The sequence below is a fragment of the Bos mutus genome, chromosome X (assembly GCF_027580195.1).
Source record: "Bos mutus isolate GX-2022 chromosome X, NWIPB_WYAK_1.1, whole genome shotgun sequence".
NCBI classification, from domain to species: Eukaryota; Metazoa; Chordata; class Mammalia; order Artiodactyla; family Bovidae; genus Bos; species Bos mutus.
In genome coordinates, this window is record NC_091646.1 from 65,057,165 (window position 1) to 65,076,782 (window position 19,618).

The 19,618-nt window shown below is 39.4% G+C and overlaps 2 pseudogenes; one reads left to right on the top strand and one right to left on the bottom strand.

Annotated features, from left to right (window-relative positions):
- Nucleotides 1-1,582: 1,582 nt before the first annotated feature.
- Nucleotides 1,583-2,597, top strand: LOC102279886 (serine/threonine-protein phosphatase 2A catalytic subunit beta isoform pseudogene; annotated as a pseudogene).
- Nucleotides 2,598-17,190: 14,593 nt separating this feature from the next.
- Nucleotides 17,191-18,611, bottom strand: LOC138986486 (endogenous retrovirus group PABLB member 1 Env polyprotein-like; annotated as a pseudogene).
- Between the last annotated feature and the right edge of the window lie 1,007 nt (nt 18,612-19,618).

Genomic DNA, 19,618 nt, shown 5'->3' on the forward strand with positions numbered 1-19,618 from the left:
ATGAGTGAATAACAAAGCTGTGGTACATATACACAATGGAGTATTACTCAGCCATTAAAAAGAATACATTTGAATCAGTTCTAATGAGGTGGATGAAACTGGAGCCTATTATACAGAGTGAAGTTAGCTAGAAAGAAAAACACCAATACAGTATACTAACGCATATATATGGAATTTAGAAAGATGCTAACAATAACCCTGTGTACGAGACAGCAAAAGAGACACTGATGTATAGAACAGTCTTATGGACTCTGTTGCAGAGGGAGAGGGTGGGAAGATTTGGGAGAATGGCATTGAAGCATGTATAATATCATGTATGAAACGAGTCGCCAGTCCAGGTTCAATGCACGATACTGGATGCTTGGGGCTAGTGCACTGGGACGACCCAGAGGGATGGTATGTGGAGGGAGGAGGGAGGAGGGTTCAGGATGGGGAACACATATATACCTGTGGCGGATTCATTTCGATATTTGGCAAAACTAATACAATTTGTAAAGTTAAAAAATAAAATAAATTTTTTTTTTTTTAAAAGGAAAAAAAAAAGAATACCCACCAAAAAAAAAAAAAAATGGACAAATTCTTAGAAGAGTATAACTTTCCAAAAATGAGCCAGGGAGAAATAGAAAATCTTAACAGACCCATCACAAGCATGGAAACTGAAACTGTAATCAGAAATCTTCCAGCAAACAAAAGCCCAGATTCAGACAGCTTCACAACTGAATTCTACCAAAAATATAGAGAAGAGCTAACACCTATCCTACTCAAACTCTTCCAGAAAATTGCAGAGGAAGGTAAACTTCCAAAGTCATTCTATGAGGCCACTATCATCCTAATACCAAAACCTGACAAACGTGCCACAAAAAAAAGAAAACTACAGGCCAATATCACTGATGGACATAGATCAAAAGTCTTTAACAAAATTCTAGCAGTCAGAATCCAACAACACATTAAAAAGATCATACATCACCACCACGTGGGGTTTATCCCAGGGATCCAAGGATTCTACAATATCTGCAAATCAATTCATGTAATACACCACAGTAACAAATTGAAAAATTAAAGCCATAATTTTATTGGATGATAATAGATGCGGAGAAAGCCTTTGACAAAGTTCAACATCCATTTATGATGAAAACTCTCCAGAAAGCAAGAATAGAAGGAACATAGGTCAACATAATAAAAGCTATAGGCCCGGGCGATGACAGAAAGCCGGAGGGAGGGGCGAGAAAGAGCGAGAGAGAAGGAGCCGGGGAGGCGAGAGCGGCCAGAGGCCGGCAGGCGGCGGGTGCCCATCCTCCGGCGGCAGCTGCGCGGAAGCCCCGCACGTCTCCGCGTCCTTCACCGACTCTCCGGGCGCGCGGGCCGGTGGGCCGGGGCGGGCGGGGGTCTCCCAGAGGCCGCGCGCTCGGAGCCGCCCAAGGGGCTTGGGCCGGGCGCGGGGTCCGCAGTGCCGGGCTCCTCCCGCCCCCGCCAGAAGCTGGCGGCGGCGGGGGCGGGGGGGGGTGGTGGCTAGGGAAGCGGCGCCCGGGGCGGGGGCGCACGGGGGACAGGAGGAGGTGGCGGCGGAGGGGCGGGGGCCGCCATGGACGACAAGGTGTTCACTAAGGACCTGGACCAGTGGGTCAAGCAGCTGAATGAGTGTAAACAGCTCAACGAGAACCAAGTCCAGACGCTCTGTGAAAAGGCTAAGGAAATTTTAACAAAAGAAATCAAATGTACAGGAGGTCCGTTGTCCTGTCACCGTCTGTGGAGATGTGCATGGCCAATTCCATGACCTTATGGAACTCTTCAGAATTGGCGGGAAGTCACCAGACACAAACTATCTGTTCATGGGCAACTATGTAGACAGAGGTTATTATTCTGTGGAAACGGTAACTCTTCTTGTGGCATTAAAGGTGCGTTATCCAGAGCACATTACAATACTGAGAGGAAACCACGAAAGCCAACAAATTACCCAAGTTTATGGCTTTTATGACGAATGTCTGTGAAAGTATGGAAATGCCAATGTTTGGAAATATTTTACAGATCTCTTTGATTATCTGCCACTTACAGCTTTAGTAGATGGACAGATATTCTGCCTCCATGGTGGCCTCTCTCCATCCATAGATACACTGGATCATATAAGAGCCCTGGATCGTTTACAAGAAGTTCCACATGAGGGCCCCATGTGTGATCTTTTATGGTCACATCCAGATGATCATGGTGGGTGGGGTATTTCACCACGTGGTGCTGGCTACACATTTGGACAAGATATTTCTAAAACGTTTAACCATGCTAATGGTCTCACACTGGTTTCTCGTGCTCACCAACTTGTAATGGAGGGATACAATTGGTGTCACGATCGGAACGTGGTTACCATTTTCAGTGCACCCAATTACTGTTATCGTTGTGGGAACCAGGCTGCTATCATGGAATTAGATGACACTTTGAAATATTCCTTCCTTCAGTTTGACCCAGCACCTCATCGTGGAGAGCCTCATGTGACCCGGCGCACCCCAGACTACTTCCTGTAAATCCCTCTTGGGAAAACCTGCCTTTGTATGTGGAAGTATATCTGGCTTTTATATATATATATATATATATATATAAAAAAACAAAAAAAAGGCAAAAATAAAATAAAATAAATAAAAGCTATATATGACAAATTCTCAGCAAACATTACCCTCAATGATGAAAAATTAAAAGCATTTCCCCTAAAGTCAGGAATAAGACATGGGTGCCCACTTACATCATGACTATTCAACACAGTTTTGGAAGGTTTGGCCACAGCAATCAGAGCAGAAAAAGAAATAAAAGGAATCCAAATTGGAAAAGAAGAAGTAAAACTCTCACTGTTAGCAGATGACATGATCCTCTACATAGAAAATCCTAAAGATTCCACAAGAAAATTACTAGAGCTAATCAATGAATAGAGTAAAGTGGAAGGATATAAAATCAACACACAGAAATCCCTTGTATTCCTATACACTAATAATGAGAAAATAGAAAGAGAAATTAAGGAAACAATTCCATTCACCATTGCAATGAAAAGAATAAAATACTTAGGAATATACCTACCTAAAGAAACAAAAGACATATATATATAGAAAACTATAAAACACTGGTGAAAGAAATTGAAGAAGACACTAAGAGATGGAGAACTATACCATGTTCATGGAACAGAAGAATGAATATAGTGAAAATGAGTATACTACCCAAAGCAATCTATAGATGCAATGCAATCCCTGTCAAGCTACCAATGGTATCTTTCACAGACCTAGAACAAGTAATTTCACAATTTGTATAGAAATACAAGAAACCTCGAATAACCAAAGCAATCTTGAGAAAGAAGAATGGACCTGGAGGAATCAACCTGCCTGACTTCAGGCTCTATTACAAAGCCACAGTCATCAAGACAGTATGGTACTGGCACAAAGACAGAAATATAGATCGATAGAACAAAATAGAAAGCCCAAAGATAGATCCACGCACCTATGGACACCTTATCTTTGACAAAGGAAGCAAGAATATACAAGGGAAAAAAGACAAACTCTTTAACAAGTGGTGCTGGGAAAACTGGTCAACCACTTGTAAAAGAATGAAACTAGAACACTTTCTAACACCATACACAAAAATAAACTCAAAATGGATTAAATATGTAAACATGAGACCAGAAACTATAAAACTCCGAGAAGAGAACATAGACAAAACACTCTCCGGCATAAATCACAGCTGGATCTTCTATGACCCACCTCGCAGAATATTGGAAATAAAAGCAAAAATAAACAAATAGGACCTAATTAAAATTAAAACCTTCTGCACAACAAAGGAAACTATAAGCAAGATGAAAAGACAGCCTTCCGAATGGGAGAAAATAATAGCAAACAAAGCAATGGAAAAAGAATTAATCTCAAAAATATATAAGCAACACCTGCAGCTCAATTCCAGAAAAATAAATGACCCAATCAAAAAATGGGCCTAAGAATTAAACAGACATTTCTCCAAAGAAGACATACAGATGGCTAACAAACACATGAAAACATGCTCAACATCACTCATTATCAGAGAAATGCAAACCAAAACCACAGTGAGGTACCATTTCACGCCAGTCAGAATGGCTGCGATCCAAAAGTCTACAAACAATAAATGCTGGAGAGCATGTGGAGAAAAGGGAACCCTCTTACACTGTTGGTGGGAATGCAAACTAGTACAGCCACTATGGAGAACAGTGTGGAGATTCTTTAAAAACTGAAAATAGAACTGCCATATGACCCAGCAATCCCACTGCTGGGCATACACACCGAAGAAACCAGAATTGAAAGAGACAAGTTTACCCCAATGTTCATCGCAGCACTGTTTATAATAGCCAGGACATGGAAGCAACCTAGATGTCCATCAGCAGATGAATGGATAAGAAAGCTGTGATACATATACACAAAGAAGTATTCAGATCAGATCAGATCAGTCGCTCAGTCATGTCCGACTCTTGCGACCCCATGAATCACAGCACTCCAGGCCTCCTTGTCCATCACCAACTCCCAGAGTTCACTGACACTCACATCCATCGAGTCAGTGATGCCATCCAGCCATCTCATCCTCTGTCGTCCCCTTCTCCTCCTGCCCCCAATCCCTTCCAGCATCAGAGTCTTTTCCAATGAGCCAAATCTTCGCATGACGTGGCCAAAGTACTGGAGTTTCAGCTTTAGCATCATTCCTTACAAAGAAATCCCAGGGCTGATCTCCTTCAGAATAGACTGGTTGGATCTCCTTGCAGTCCAAGGGACTCTCAAGAGTCTTCTCCAACACCACAGTTCAAAAGCATCAATTCTTCGGTGCTCAGCCTTCTTCACAGTCCAACTCTACATCCATACATGACCACAGGAAAAACCATAGCCTTGACTAGACGAACCTTTGTTGGCAAAGTAATGTCTCTGCTTTTGAATATGCTATGTAGGTTGGTCATAACTTTCCTTCCAAGGAGTAAGCGTCTTTTAATTTCATGGCTGCAGTCACCATCTGCAGTGATTTTGGAGCCCAGAAAAATAAAGTCTGACACTGTTTCCACTGTTTCCCCATCTATTTCCCATGAAGTGATGGGACCAGATGCCATGATCTTAGTTTTATGAATGTTGAGCTTTAAGCCACCTTTTTCACTCTCCTCTTTCACTTTCATCAAGAGGCTTTTTAGTTCTTCTTCACTTTCTGCCATAAGGGTGGTGTCATCTGCATATCTGAGGTTATTGATATTTCTCCCTGCAATCTTGATTCCAGCTTGTGTTTCCTCCAGTCCAGCGTTTCTCATGATGTACTCTGCATATAAGTTGAATAAACAGGGTGACAATATACAGCCTTGACGTACTCCTTTTCCTATTTGGAACCAGTCTGTTGTTCCATGTCCAGTTCTAACTGTTGCTTCCTGACCTGCATACAAATTTCTCAAGAGGCAGATCAGGTGGTATGGTATTCCCATCTATTTCAGAATTTTCCACAATTTATTGTGATCCACAAAGTCAAAGTCTTTGGCATAGTCAATAAAGCAGAAACAGATGTTTTTCTGGAACTCTCTTGCTTTTTCGATGATCCAGCGGATGTTAGCAATTTGATCTCTGGTTCCTCTGCCTTTTCTAAAACCAGTTTGAACATCAGGAAGTTCACAGTTCATATATTGCTGAAGCCTGGCTTGGAGAATTTTGAGCATTACTTTACTAGCATGTGAGATGAGTGCAATTGTGCAGTAGTTTGAGCATTCTTTGGCATTGCCTTTCTTTGGAATTGGAATGAAAACTGACCTTTTCCAGTCCTGTGGCCACTGCTGAGTTTTCCAAATTTGCTGGCATATTGAGTGCAGCACTTTCACAGCATCATCTTTCAGGATTTGAAATAGCTCAACTGGAATTCCATCACCTCCACTAGCTTTGTTCGTAGTGATGCTTTCTAAGGCCCACTTGACTTCACATTGCAGGATGTCTGGCTCTAGGTCAGTGATCACACCATCGTGATTATCTGGGTCGTGAAGATCTTTTTTGTACAGTTCTTCTGTGTATTCTTGCCATCTTTTCTTAATACCTTCTGCTTCTGTTAGGTCCATACCATTTCTGTCCTTTATCAAGCCCATCTTTGCATGAAGTGTTCCTTTGGTATCTCTGATTTTCTTGAAGAGATCTCTAGTCTTTCCCACTCTGTTGTTTCCTCTTTTTCTTTGCATTGATCACTGAGGAAGGCTTTCTTATCTCTTCTTGCTATTCTTTGGAACTCGGCATTCAGATGTTTATATCTTTCCTTTTCCCCTTTACTTTTTGCTTCTCTTCTTTTCACAGCTATTTGTCAGGCCTCCCCAGACAGCCATTTTGGTTTTTTGCATTTCTTTTCCATGGGGATGGTCTTGATCCCTGTCTCCTGTACAATGTCACGAACCTCATTCCATAGTTCATAAGGCATTCTATCTATCAGATCTAGGCCCTTAAATCTATTTCTCACTTCTACTGTATAATCATAAGGGATTTGGTTTAGGTCATACCTGAATGGTCTAGTGGTTTTCCCTACTTTCTTCAATTTAAGTCTGAATTTGGCAATAAGGAGTTCATGATCTGAACCACAGTCAGCTCCTGGTCTTGTTTTTGCTGACTTTATAGAGCTTCTCCATCTTTGGCTGCAAAGAATATAATCAAACTGATTTCGGTGTTGACCATCTGGTGATGTCCATGTATAGAGTCTTCTCTTGTGTTGTTGGAAGAGGGTGTTTGTTATGACCAGTGCATTTTCTTGGCCAAACTCTATTAGTCTTTGCCCTTCATTCAGTATTCCAAGGTCAAATTTGCCTCTTACTCCAGGTGTTTCTTGACTTCCTACTTTTGCATTCCAGTCCCCTATAATGAAAAGGACATCTTTTTTGGGTGTTAGTTCTAAAAGGTCTTGTAGGTCTTCACAGGACCGTTCAACTTCAGCTTCTTCAGCATTACTGGTTAGGGCATAGACTTGGATTACTGTGATATTGAATGGTTTGCCTTGGAAATGAACAGAGATCATTCTGTCGTTTTTGAGATTGCATCCAAGTACTGCATTTTGGACTCTGTTGTTGACCATAATGGCTACTCCATTTCTTCTGAGGGATTCCTGCCTGCAGTAGTAGATATAATGGTCATCTGAGTTAAATTCACCCATTCCAGTCCATTTCAGTTCGCTGATTCCTAGAATGTCGACATTCACTCTTGCCATCTCTTGTTTGACCACTTCCAATTTGCCTTGATTCATGGGCCTGACATTCCAGGTTCCTATGCAATTTTGCTCTTTACAGCATTGGAACTTCCTTCTATCATCAGTCACATCCACAGCTGGGTATTCTTTTTGCTTTGGCTCCATCCCTTCATTCTTCCTGGAGTTATTTCTCCACTGATCTCCAGTAGCATATTGGGCACCTACTGACCTGGGGATTTCTCTTTCAGTATCCTATCATTTTGCCTTTTCATACTGTTCATGGGGTTCTCAAGGCAAGAATACTGAAGTGGTTTGCCATTCCCTTCTCCAGTGGACCACATTCTGTCAGATCTCTCCACCATGACCTGACCATCTTGGGTTGCCCCACGGGCATGGCTTAGTTTCATTGAGTTTGACAAGGCTGTGGTCCTAGTGTGATTAGATTGACTAGTTTTCTGTGAGTATGGTTTCAGTGTGTCTGCCCTCTGATGCCCTCTTGCAACACCTACCATCTTACTTGGGTTTCTCTTACCTTGGGCGTGGGGTATCTCTTCACGGCTGCTCCAGCAAAGTGCAGCCATTGCTCCTTACCCTGGACGAGGGGTATTACTCAGCCATTAAAAAGAATACATTTGAATCAGTTCTAATGAGATGGATAAAACTGGAGCCTATTATACAGAGTGAAGTAAGCCAGAAAGAAAAACATCAATACAGCTAATGCATATATATAGAATTTAGAAAGATGGTAATGATAACCCTGTATGTGAGACAGCAAAAGAGAAACGATGTATAAAACAGTCTTTTGGACACTGTGGAAGAAGGCGAGGGTATGATAATACGGGAGAATGCTATTGAATCATGTAAATTATCACGTGTGAATCCAATCGCCAGTCCAGGTTCAATGCATGATACAGGGTACTTGGGGCTGGTGCACTGGGATGTCCCAGAGAGATGGGATGGGGAGGGATGTGGGAGGGGGTTTCAGGATGCGGAACACATGTACATCCATGGCGGATTCATGTCAATGTATGGCAAATCCAATACAATATTGTAAAGCAAAAAAAAAAAAAAAGAATATTTCCCCAAAATGTATTATCGAGTTCAACAAAAAGTTAAAAGCCACAATATCCAAAGAGAAACCATAGGTCTTTTTGAGAAATAAACATAATTTTTATACTATGATAATTTTAGTAATAACTTTTCTTGGGTCCTTAACTTTAAAAAAAAAAAAAAAAGCTTTTAACGTATTTCTTTATGTATATACTTTTGGGTTAAAAATGCCATAGTACTTCAGCTGATGACCATGGATTTCCTGTATTCCATGATTTGCAGTGATACCAAGACACTTGATAAAGTATATAGTTACCTCCTCTGACATCATCCTCATCAGAGTGGATATTAGGCCTCAGCTTTCATTAATAACCCAGTATTAATTGATCATCTTGAAATTTTCTATAGTTCCTTCTCAAATCTGTTTATAGACTATATATTCACATTCTCTATCACAAGTTGTATATACTATCTTGACTAGGAGGACTACTTGTTGATATTTCCTGTGGGTTTCTTTCTGTCTTTAAACCATTTATTTGGCCATCATGTGAGCAAGAGGAGGATCTTGATTCTGGTATTCCAGTATTTCTTTACAGATGCCAGTTTTTCCTAGACTTAGCCTCTCATTTCCTCTTTTTATGAAATAACGTGCTTTACTTTCAAAGATTAATACAGTAATTTCAGAAAATTTTTTAAAATAGAGAAAATTTATCTTTAAAAATACAAGTCACTTTGTAATCCCACCCAATCAGAGACAGCCATAAGTAAAATCCTAGTATATTTCCATCAAGTCTATTCTCTATGCATATATGTAAACTTCTTCTTCAGTCACTATGTCATGTCTGAATCTTTGCAACCCGTGGACTGAAATACACCAGCCTCCCTTCCTTCACTGTCTCCTGGAGTTTGATGCTATCTAACTATCTCATCCTTTTATACATATATGTATATATGTACATAAACTATTAGTCATAATTGGATGCATGCTATATATAATTTTATATTCAGTAATATTTATCCAACAGTGTATCTTGTGTATTTTTTCATGTATTCAGAATCTATTAAGTTCCACTGTTATTCATTACTCCTCATTCTTTGTCTTCCTATACTGAAGTTCTAAACTTTTAAATCAGTCTCTAAGTAGCTCGCTTTATTGAGATTTGGAATCATTTTCGTATTTCAAATGATGTGTTACTTTTCTGTATATTACATTGGTGTGCAATGGAGTCTGCTCAAGGGTTACTTGTGTCTCTTTTGTTTTAATGCTGCCTGTTTCAATTAAGTCATCCAAAAATATTTTCATTTTATACAAAAGTCTAAAAAAATACTATACTTGATATCTTCAAAATGTCCCTTTTGCAGATATTAACCAGAACTTCTTTAAGGGTTTTAACTTTAAAATTCTCTTTTCATTCATATAAGTGATAACAGCATATTAAATCTCTGGCTTTTAAAAATTCACTCTTTACATTTATTTTTTAAACTTTTCATTGAAATAAATTTGACATGCAACTGTGTAAATTTAAGAAGAGGTGGCAAGAATACACAGAAGAACTATACAAAAAAGATCTTCATGACCTAGATAATCACGATGGTGTGATCACTCACCTAGAGCCAGATATCCTGGAATGCAAAGTCAAGTGGGCCTTAGGAAGCATCACTATGAACAAAGTTAGTGGAGGCAATGGAATTCCAGCTGAGCTATTTCAAATCCTGAAAGATGATACTGTGAAAGTGCTGCACTCAATAGGATAGCAAATTTGGAAAACTCAGTAGTAGCCACAGGACTGGAAAAGGTCAGTTTTCATTCCAATCCCAAAGAAAGGCAATGCCAAAGAATGCTCAAACTACCGCACAATTGCACTCAGCTTACACACTAGTAAAGTAATGCTCAAAATTCTCCAAGCCAGGCTTCAGCTGTACGTGAACCATGAACTTCCATATGTTCAAGCTGGATTTAGAAAAAGAAGAGGACCCAGAGACCAAATTGCCAACATCCACTGGATCATCAAAAAAGCAAGAGAGTTCCTATATATATATATATATATATATATATATATATATATTTTCTGCTTCATTGACTATGCCAAAGCCTTTGACTGTGTGGATCACAATAAATTGTGGAAAATTCTGAAAGAGACGAGAATACCAGACCACCTGACCTGCCTCTTGAGAAACTTATATGCAGGTCAGGAAGCAACAGTGAGAACTGGACATGGAACAACAGACTGGTTCCAAATAGGAAAAGGAGTACATCAAGGCTGAATATTATCACCCTGCTTATTTAACTTATACACAGAGTACATCATGAGAAATGCTGGGCTGGAAGAAGCACAAGCTGAAATCGATTGCCGGGAGAAATATCGATAACCTCAGATATGCAGATGACACCACCCTTATGGCAGAACGCGAAGAAGAACTAAAAAGCCTCTTGATGAAAGTGAAAGAGGAGAGTGAAAAAGCTGGCTTAAAACTCAATATTCAGAAAACTAAGATCATGGTATCTGGTCCCATCACTTCATGATGAATAGATGGGGAAACAATGGAGACAGTGGTAGACTTTATTTTCTTGGGTTCCAAAATCACTGCAGATGATGATTGCAGCCGTGAAATTAAAAGACGCTTACTCCTTGGAAGAAAAGCTATGACAAACATAGACAGCATATTAAAAAGCAGAGACATTACTTTGCCAACAAAGGTCCGTCTAGTCAAAGCTATGGTTTTTCCAGTAGTAATGTATGGATGTGAGTTGGACTAGAAAGAAAGCTGAGCACCAAAGAATTGATGCTTTTGAATTGTGGTGTTTGAGAAGATTCCTGAGAGTCTCTTGGAGTGCAAGGAGATCCAACCAGTCAATCCTAAAGGAGATCAGTCCTGAGTGCTCATTGGAAGCACTGATGTTGAAGTTGAAACTCCAACACTTTGGCCACCGGATGCAAAGAACTGACTCACTGGAAAAGACCCTGATGCTGGTAAAGATGGAAGGTGGGAGGGGAAGGGGATGACAGAGGATGAGATGATTGTATGGCATCACCGAGTTGATGGACATGAGTTTGAGTGAGCTCCAGGAGTTGGTGATGGACAGGGAAGCCTGCCGTACTGGAGTCCATGGGGTCACAAAGAGTCAGACATGACTAAGTGACTGAACTGAACAGCATGTTAGTTTGATACCTTTATATACTGTAATATGATTGCTATTTTAGCAATAAATAACATTTCTACTGTTATATAAATATTGATTTATAATGGTTGGAATAATTAAGCTCCAATTAACAAATCTGGTGATTATTATACAATATAATATTGCTGTCTATGTACACTATGCTGTGAATTGTGTCTCTAGAACTTATTTACTAATCACTGCAAATTTGTATCCTTAAAGAATATCAGTCCTATCTCTCCATCTCCTATTCCCTGGTAATCACCATTTTACTCTGGATTCATGAGTATGGCTTTTTAAAAATTTCAGGTATAACTGATATAATATCATACTTGTCTTTCTTATCTCTGATTACATCTTACTTATCCCACTTAGCATAATGGTCTCAAGGTCCAAAACATCCATTCTTTATAACTGCATATAGCAACTTGAAAAGCAAAAATATTTTTGATTTTGTGAATTTTTTACATTTTATTCTCCATTATTACCTCTTGTGTCCATTTTTGGGAAAATCTCAGTGATATTTATTCTTTCTAATTCTCATCCTAACTATGTACAGTATTTTTACTAGAATATATTTTTTCAACCTAAGTATTTCATAGCTTCAGAATGAGAAGATGGCACAATAAATGATAAATTGTTTATATATGACTTCTTTCTCTCAACAGACAATTATCCTTCCTTCAAAATCTTAAAACTTTATCAAATCATGATTATTCAAATGTTATGAATAAGCAGTTCCAGAGTTAAGTAGTTTTGAAAATCTTTTATCTCATAATAGGTGATATATACGCATAGCAGCATAGTGTGTATATATCTGGCCTGTGTCTAGGTTGTCTATGTGTCTGTGTTATTGATCTTCCACCTTCTCCCAGGACTGACCTAAATTCCAGCAGGGGTGATGGTGGGTACTTGAATAAGAGTAACTCCATTCCCTTGGAAGACTTTATTCAAAGGCAAGTAGTACTATTAAAACAAGAAGACAATTATTAATAGGCCTCCAATTTTATGAAAGGAAATTTTATAGTTAAGGACACTAATAATTGCTCTATTTAACAATAAAAAGGGTTGAAACTTTGCAGAACTCTCACTTGTATCCTGTGGCTTCAGGATGTAAAAGATTATTGTGTTTAAAATTTCTATATATTTTGGCAAAACTAATACAATTATGTAAAGTTTAAAAATAAAATAAAATTTAAAAAGTAAAAAAATAAAATAAAATAAAATTTCTATATATTATCGCTTGTTTTACATTTTTAGTCTGTATATTTATATACTTATTTTCTACCCAAATTCTATTGTTTTTATTTATATTGTGTATGCTGTGCCATTCTAAGTTGCTTCAGTCGTGTCTAACTCTGCGATCCTATGGACTGTAGCCTGCCAGGCTCCTCTGTCCATGGGATTCTCCAGGCAAGAATACTGGAATGGATTACTGTGTGCCCTCCTCCAGGGGATCTTCCAGACCCAGGGATCAAATCCACATCTCTTACATCTACTGCCTTGGCCAGCAGGTTCTTTATCACTGAGCCACCTGAGAAGCCACTATATTATAGATAGATAGAAAGATATAGATAGATATAGATATATTAGATAGATAGATAAATATGCTTCATATATATCTCCTAACCTAATTAAATATTCATAAGATAATGAAAGACCTTTGAGGTTAACTACTATATATTTCCCAGCTCACTTCAAGTTTCAGCTGTCTGTAATAGTTTCAAACAGCATTGATCTCTCCCTTCCCTAGCTAATTCTGGAATTTATTGTCTGTTTCAAATATTTTAATTTTTTATTATATTCAGTTAAGCATTTTGTTTTATATAGGTGACTCCTTTTTTATTTTTTTGATGAATTTTATTATTATTATTATTGTATTTTATTTTATTATTTAACTTTACAATATTGTATTGGTTTTGCCATATATCAACATGAATCTGCCACAGGTATACACATGTTCCCCATCCTGAACCTTCCTCCCTCCTGACTCCCTTCTTTTTAATGTGCAGTCTTATTAATCTTTTTAATAAGATTAATCTTATTAACTAATCTTTAATAATCTTTTAATGAGATTTAAGTAAATCCTTTTGTATTTTCCACCAAAAAAAATAATAATAATGTTATAAATGGTAGTTAGAGTCCAGGGCCAGTACTGGAAATTTATTTGACACGTCATGTAGCTGAAAAGGGCTTTATCTGCAATGATAAAAAATAAGAACATAGCATTCTTATAATTTTAACTAAAACACAGTGACCAAAAACTACATTAAAATCCTTTCTTATTGAAAAGGGTCCTAAGATGGCAGAGGAAAAGGACGGGGAGACCACTTTCTCCCCCACAAATTCATCAAAAGAACATTTGAACGCTGAGTAAATTCCACAACACAACTTCTGAATGCTGGCAGAGGACATCAGGCACCCAGAAAAGCAGCCCATTGTCTTTGAAAGGAGGTAGGAAAAAATATAAAAGACAAAAAGAGAGACAAAACAGGTAGCTTTTGTCTGTCGGAGCTCTGTCCCAGGAAGGGAGTCTTATAAAGAGAAGTATCCAAACACCAGGAAACACTCTCACTGCCAAGTCTGTGGCGAGCCTTGGAATCACAGAGGGCAACATAATAGGGAGGAAAAATAAATAAATAATTAAAACCCACAGATTACGAGCCCAATGGTAACTCCCCCAGTGGAGAAGCAGTGCAGATGCCTGCACCCGCCACTAGCAAGAGAGGACTGGGCAGGGAGGCGCAAGCTGCATTGCTTAGAGTAAGGATCAGGCCTGAATGCCCCGAGTGGTGCTGGGAAAACTGGTCAACCACTGGCAAAAGAATGAAACTAGAACACTTTCTAATACCATACACAAAAATAAACTCAAAATGGATTAAAGATCAAAACTTAAGACCAGAAACTATAAAACTCCTAGAGGAAAACATAGGCAAAACACTCTCTGGCATAAATCACAGCTGGATCCTCTATGACCCACCTCCCAGAATATTGGAAATAAAAGCAAAAATAAATAAATAGGACCTAATTAAAATTAAAACCTTCTGCACAACAAAAGAAACTATAAGCAAGGTGAAAAGACAGCCTTCCGAATGAGAGAAAATAATAGCAAATGAAGCAACGGACAAAGAATTAATCTCAAAAATATACAAGCAACTCCTGCAGCTCAATTCCAGAAAAATAAATGACCCAATCAAAAAATGGGTCAAAGAACTAAATAAACATTTCTCCAAAGACATACAGATGGCTAACAAACACATGAAAAAATTCTCAACATCACTCATTTTCAGAGAAATGCAAATCAAAACCACAATGAGGTACCATTTCACGCCAGTCAGAATGGCTGCTATCCAAAAGTCTACAAGCAACAAATGCTGGAGAGGGTGTGGAGAAAAGGGAACCCTCTTACACTGTTGGTGGGAATGCAAACTAGTACAGCCACTATGGAGAACAGTGTGGAGATTCCTTAAAAAGCTGGAAATAGAACTGCCTTATGACCCAGCAATCCCACTGCTGGGCATACACACTGAGGAAACCAGAATTGAAACAGACACGTGTACCCCAATGTTCACTGCAGCACTGTTTATAATAGCCAGGATATGGAAGAAACCTAGATGTTCATCAGCAGATGAATGGATAAGAAAGGTGTGGTACATATACACAATGGAGTATTACTCAGCCATTGAATCAGTTCTAATGAGGTGGTTGAAACTGGAGCCAATTATACAGAGTGAAGTAAGCCAGAAAGAAAATCACCAAAACTTTTAAAATCTCGTCTTTTCAATAATAGCCATGCTAACAAGTGTGAAGTGATGCCTCCCAGACTTCCATAATTGCACACTTGACTGTGAGTGATGGTCAAAAAGGGTGATCTTTGGGTCAGATGAGATCAGATCAGTCGCTCAGTCGTGTCCGACTCTTTGCGACCCCATGAATCGCAGCACGCCAGGCCTCTCTGTCCATCACCAACTCCCGGAGTTCACTCAGACTCATGTCCATCGAGTCAGTAATGCCATCCAGCCATCTCATCCTCTGTCGTCCCCTTCTCCTCCTGCCCCCAATCCCTCCCAGCAATCTTTGGGTCAGGGGAAGTGAAACAGTGAAGTGTCTCAGTCGTGTCTGACTCTGCAACCCCATGGACTGTAGCCTACCAGGCTCCTCCATTCATGGAATTTTCCAGGCCAGAGTACTGTAGTGGGTTGCCATTTCCTTCTCCAGGGGATCTTCCCAACCCAGGGATCAAACCCAGGTCTCCCACATTGCAGGCAGATGCTTTACCTTCTGAGCCACCAGGGGCAGGGGAAGGATAGTAAAAAACTCTAAGTCTGCCATGTTGGTGGCATCACTCCATCTAACATTTCTAAAGTGCCTACTGTATGCTCACCAATGCAGAATACAAAAACAGGAAGACTTGCATAATCAGGGGTAAAGCAGGACTTTGACCTCAGGTGCTTAGACCCAGACTTATTGCTATGAAACAATGCAATTTTACATTATTTAGAAAACTAAAATAATTATAATAAGATCACATGTCTTCTTGCAGAAAGATTCAGTTTACCTTATTGGTGGCTTACCCAATTAATATTTATTTCAAGGGAATAAAAAATATACCTTTATCAAGCTAGAAGTTAATTTTAAAAAGCAGCTCTTGGCAAGAGTATATTGTAGAAGACTTTTAATAACTTATTTCCAGTTTTAAAAATATTTGTGACTTTGGAATTGGAATTTAAAAAGGCTGTAGTTTTTCAGTTGCTCAGCCATTTCTGACTCTATGTGACCCCATGGACTGCAGCATGCCAGGCTTCCCTATCCTTCACCATCTCCTGGAATTTGCTCAAATTCATGTCCATTGAGTTAGTGATGCCATCTAACCATTGCATCCTCTATCAACCCCGTCTCCTCCTGTCCTCAATCTTTCCCAGTATGGATGTCTTTTCCAAAGAGTTGGTCCTTCATATTGAAAGGTTGTTTTTGAACCACGAAAAGACGCTGGGATTCTTGGCCTCCGGAGGAGAGGAATTCAATCCAGGGCCAGAGACAAGGTTTGATCGCTCAGAGCTTTTGTGTAATAAAGTTTTATTAAAGTATAAATGAATAATAAAGTATAAAGCTTCTGACATAGGCATCAGAAGGGGGCAGAAAGAGTACCCCCTGCTAGTCTTCAGCTGGATGTTATATAGTCACTAGCAGTTTGTTAATGAAATAAAGGAATGTCTTAAAACTCAGAATGGCACCAGGCCCCTCATCCATAAGATGTATTTGGGGATAATCTTGGCACCAGACGAGTCATCCTGGGCCATAAAATGATTGACTTGAATCTTGTAGAAGGGCAGATTACCATACAAATAGTTTCGTTTACATAGATTAGGGGAACAATGTCTGAGTATAACATAATGGTTTGTCAAGTAGGTTCTGAGCCATTAGGCGGAACTGATTTGAAGACAGCGTCTGGGGTAAATGCACAGTACATTAACATAGCTTAAGACAAACATTTCCATGAGAAAAATGCGTTGGTTAACTCAAGGTTTGAGAATAGTTAACTTCAGATGGAACCAGGTGTCATTATGGCAAAAGAGTATTTTAAGAGAAACCTCCTTTTAAATTTAAGAGAGAGAAAAATGTCTGACACTTGCAGCCTATTTCCTCTGTTTGGAGACCCCTGGTCTTCCTGCCTGTTACCCTCACATTCCCCCCTTTTCTTTTAGGAGAAATTGTTGCCTAGGGAAAAGGGGCATTGTTCTCATCCCATAACTGTTTCCGAGCTGACAAGGGGCATTGTCCCTAAATTGGTAAGGCAACATATTCTCTTAACCCTCATACCGAGGATTTCTGATCCAGGAAGAAGCTGTAGCAGTAGCAGGAGTTTGAGCAACCATTTGTAACTTAAAAGCTTTCATGTGACTAGAAACAAATCAGTTACACAGTTACAGATGCATGGAGCAAACAGCAAAAACAAAACAATCAGAATTATTATTATTAAGATAATTTTCCACCATGGGGAACTAGTTAATGTCTCCCAAAGTGAGGAGATTGAGGCTTCAAAAGTATCCATAGCCCCAGTCATCTTGTTCATGTGTTTAGTAAAATGAGTAACATTAGTACTCGTATCAGGTATATATGTACAGCATTGGGTATGAATAATGGTACAAGTTCCTCCTTGCACACTTGTCAGAATATATAAATCCAATCTGTTTTGTAAAACCACCTTTTTAATTTGTGCTTGTTCAGCATTAGAGCTGAAATAACTTTTTGAGAATCTTATAATGACTGTTGAGTAAAATTAGTCAACACATCCACTTGTAGCATAACATCTGTAGTTCCCAAAGAGGGAACAAACACTGCAGCCAAATAATCATACCAGTGAAATACGGACCTTGCCCACTGAGTTTTAAGGTGGGGTGAATTAGCAGGCTTTTCTGGAAGCTCTGAAAATATAAAGCCGTGAGTAAAGGCTAGACCCAGGGTGCATCTCCCTCTCCAACCAGGGAGAAGCCATGTTCATAGGTAAGAGCCACATGTCCAATAAGTCCCGTTTGGACCAAGCCAGTGTGGCTGAGATATCCAGTCCCAATTAGTGCCTGACCAGACAAAGGGAGGACCTGAACTGGGGTTGGAAAACATGGGAATGATTACGTTGCATATTTCCTAAGGCAAAAATCCCAATTGTTTCCAATCATTGTAATTAAGTTGTTGGCTAACTTTTGGGGATGGCACTGTTTGTTCCCAGTATATAGGGGCAGTAGATATTAGACGTCCTTTTTCAGGAGTTAGCCATATAACCTCATCCCATATTTGATAAACATCAGGTAAAAAACCATTAGATATAGACCTATTTGCCTTATGTGTAGCAAAATAGTCATTAAACCAAGACAATGTATAATCAAAATTAAAAGTCACATTATGTCCATAGTTAAAGTACAAAGTGTTGCACCAGTCCATTTTAGGGTTGTTAGATGTCATCAGATGAAGAAGAGGCATCACATATGATTGTTGTCAAAGATATTCGCAGACTTGGAGAAAGCGTTTTCCTTGAAGAGGAGATGTCCACCACAGGAAGCCTTCCACTGATGAAGAGGAGAGTAGCTCCGCAGACCCAGAAGTTAGACTGATTGTGGAATGCAGCGTAGGAGTGAGCCCAGGACAGGAAGGCATTGTCTTGAGGATCAAATGGTAGATTCAGAATTTTTGGAGTCAGCAGAAGTAGGCTCACATAGATTATCAGGCCCATCTGAAAAGTACAAAATCAGAGCAGAGAAAGTAAAGACATAAAATGACATCACTTAGTTCTGGTCAGGATGCCACCTCTTAACTTAAGTATGATGTACCCACGAATCAATTCCTGGCACTTTGACAACTGTGGGAGAAGAAAGAATAACCTGGCAAGGGCCTTCCCAGAGGGGCTTGAGGGATGGGCCCCTAGACCCCAATGTTTTTATGAAGACCTTGATTCCTGGCTCTAATAGAGGCTTGCTTGACTCAGAGGCTGCGTCAGGAGTCATCTCCCAGAGTTCTGTTAATGCCTGTTGAAAAGCTGAGAGCTGAGTTACATAACTAATTAATTCCAAGGCTTCAGGGTCTATAACAATGTCTGTGCATAAGAAAGGCCTTTCATAAATACATTCAAAGGGGGACAGTCCCTCCTTTTGGGGGGCAGTTCGAGCCCTCATTAAAGCTATGGGTAGGACTTTAATCCAATTGTCCTGCATCTCTTGAGTTAATTTGCGCAGATGTCTTTTGATAATGTCATTAGCTTTTTCAACCTTCCCTGAGGATTGGGGTCTCCAGGAACAGTATAAGTGATATTCTATTCCTAGAGCTTTAGACACCCCCTGAGTTACAGCAGCTTTAAAGGTGGAGACATTGTCACTCTGAAGGCTCCATGGCAGCCCAAGCCTGGGGATAATTTCATGGATTAAAATCTTTATAACCTTCTTAGCCTGTTGACTATGACAGGGAAAAGGCTCAATCCACCCAGTAAAAGTATCCACCCAAACATGTAAGCAAGAATATCCATTAGCTTTTGGCATATGAGTAAAATCAATTTTCCAGTCCTTTCCAGGATACTTCCCTCTTCGTTATAATCCAGATTTTGTTAGCTTTTCAGTCTTTGGGTTATTTTTCTAGCAAACCTCACACCTTTTGATAATGTTCTTTAAAGTATTTATTACATTTTTACCTTCAAACAAATGAGAAGCCATCTGGTAAGTACTGTCTGCACCCAAATGAAAACTCTGG